The sequence below is a fragment of the Kryptolebias marmoratus genome, linkage group LG17 (assembly GCF_001649575.2).
Source record: "Kryptolebias marmoratus isolate JLee-2015 linkage group LG17, ASM164957v2, whole genome shotgun sequence".
Lineage (NCBI taxonomy): Eukaryota > Metazoa > Chordata > Actinopteri > Cyprinodontiformes > Rivulidae > Kryptolebias > Kryptolebias marmoratus.
In genome coordinates, this window is record NC_051446.1 from 25,771,131 (window position 1) to 25,773,271 (window position 2,141).

Here is a 2,141-nt window from a genome sequence, read left to right on the forward strand (position 1 = left end):
ACAAACCCACAAAGAAGAGACTAGACCGCAGAAACGGTGGCGAATCACTTTAGAAACAATAAATATTGGGTTAAAGTTTTGCGGGGTTTGCTTGATTTTACGTTAATAGTTGCAACATTGTGAAATCCTGGAGGGTCTGATTAAACCTTTAGAGGTTTTTGGTTTATGTATGTTAAAATGGAAAGCAAACAAGAGTAAAACTGGAACTGAAATCACTCTGCTGCTCTCATTAAAGACTAAAGTAAAATAATTTAATGTTGCTTTTTGCACCAAAAGCTCAAAACCTTCAGAGACACATTTTATTTTAATCCTTTCTAATAAAGTTTGTTTTATGACCCTCCTGTCATCCCTGTGTTTGTCAGCAGGCCGGAGGTTTGGCTTCATCACCTCCACATCAGGATAACTTCTTCTGTTCTGCTTTTTTGCACCTGCCGACTGTTTGTTTGCTGTTATTGGTGGTTCCCTGAGCTGGTTCTGAGAGGAACCCGGACTCGGAGGTTAAAGACCTTCTGCTGACTGGTTTTCTGACCCGGACCCTGACCTGGAGGAGGACGCTTCGCTTCATTTGCTGATGGAGAACAGCACGGTTCTGACAGAACGTTTGGACCCAGAACCCTGCAGCCTGTCTGCTTCTGCACCGTTCAGGTTAATTATGATCGTTCTCCTGTTTGAACGTGTTTATTTAATGCTATTTAAAGTGCTACGATGTTCTATTTAATTATTTTAATTCATTTCTAACAATCAACCCGTCGTAGAAACACGGAGCTGAACTCCTGCCTGCCTTCTGTTTTTAATCCATCCCTGAAATGATGGGATATTTTAGATTATTTATTTATTCACATCAACATACAATCCACAACAAATCAATAAGCTGTTTTACTGTAAACTCAGTTATTTATTACATGTTTGAAATTTGGCTCAAGGTCTGAAAAATCTGGTTTTTAACAACTTGAGATGTTAGAAAATAAGAAGTTTAATGAGCTCAAAAACTAAATTTTTATTCCCCGACAATAAACTGGTGTTAAAGGAGAAAGTCTGACGTCAGCTGCTGAATAAAGAACGTTCCTTTACGGGTTGCATATCGCCCGCCGCAAATATATATATATTTTAAAAGGTTATAGATTAAACACTGATTCAGGATTAAATTAAATTATGTGGTTGTCTAAATTACACATTTTAAATTCCTTTAATTTTGTTTTTGATAATGTCGCAGTGAGTAAACATTGAGGTTTTGTAAAGACAGAAGAAATAAAACTTATTTGAGCAACAAAATCTCAGGAAGCTGGCAGGATGATGTTTTTATTGTCATGTAAAGAAATAAAGCTGCAGCTTGTTCAGTAATTTAAAACAAATAAAATCACTTGTGACACTTTAAATTGTGTGTTTTATTTTTCCACAGTGCTCATATTCCTGGTAATGTGTTTAATAAAGGTGTTATAACACGGTGACGACTAAAAAAGGGTTTTTAAAAGAGTAATGTCCTCACATACAAGTTTTATAACCATTCTGTGCGTCTGGAAGGAAAAATGCTTCAGTTTCAGTCGTTTCCTGTGAATCCTAAAGTTTCTGTTCTCTCATCATGGCGTCAAGGTCAGATTATTCTTTTAATGATTTAATAAATCGGGGGGAGGGATTATACAACCTGAAATCAGCAGGACAGCTGAAACTTAAACACAGTCGGCTGCTTCAGCAGGACAATGGTTCCAAACACAAGGATGAGAACTGCAGAGGAACGTGGAGAACGGGACCAGGATTTAAAGACGGGAGTCACAGGTGAGTGGGACAGGTGGAGAGGGGCGTGGCAGATGAGCGAGAGACAAACAGGAGAACCACAACAGAACCAAGACCAAACTGAACTCAATAAAAGAACCAATAAACCAATAAACCCAAACACCAAGATCACCAAGACCCAAAACCAAAACTACTTCAGTCCACAACTTCCAAGAGTCAAAGACCAGTAGGAGTTCTGCCAGAACCTGTTTATGGAGCCAAAGACCCCGAGACCCCCTCTGTCCCTCAGACCCTCGGTCCCTCGGTCCCTCAGACCCTCAGTCCCTCAGTTCTTCCGACCCTCTGTCCCTCAGACCCTCAGTCCCTCAGACCCTCAGTCCTTCCGACCCTCAGACCCTCAGACCCTCAGT

The 2,141-nt window shown here is 40.1% G+C and overlaps 1 long non-coding RNA gene across 1 annotated transcript in view; it reads left to right on the plus strand.

Annotated features, from left to right (window-relative positions):
* LOC108245606 overlaps positions 1-1,362 on the plus strand; it is a 5,574-nt gene extending 4,212 nt beyond the window's left edge. Inside the window, exon 3 of the long non-coding RNA XR_001808993.3 lies at positions 366-1,362. This is a non-coding gene — a long non-coding RNA (uncharacterized LOC108245606). The remainder of the gene's footprint in view (positions 1-365) is intronic.
* Positions 1,363-2,141: the final 779 nt, after the last annotated feature.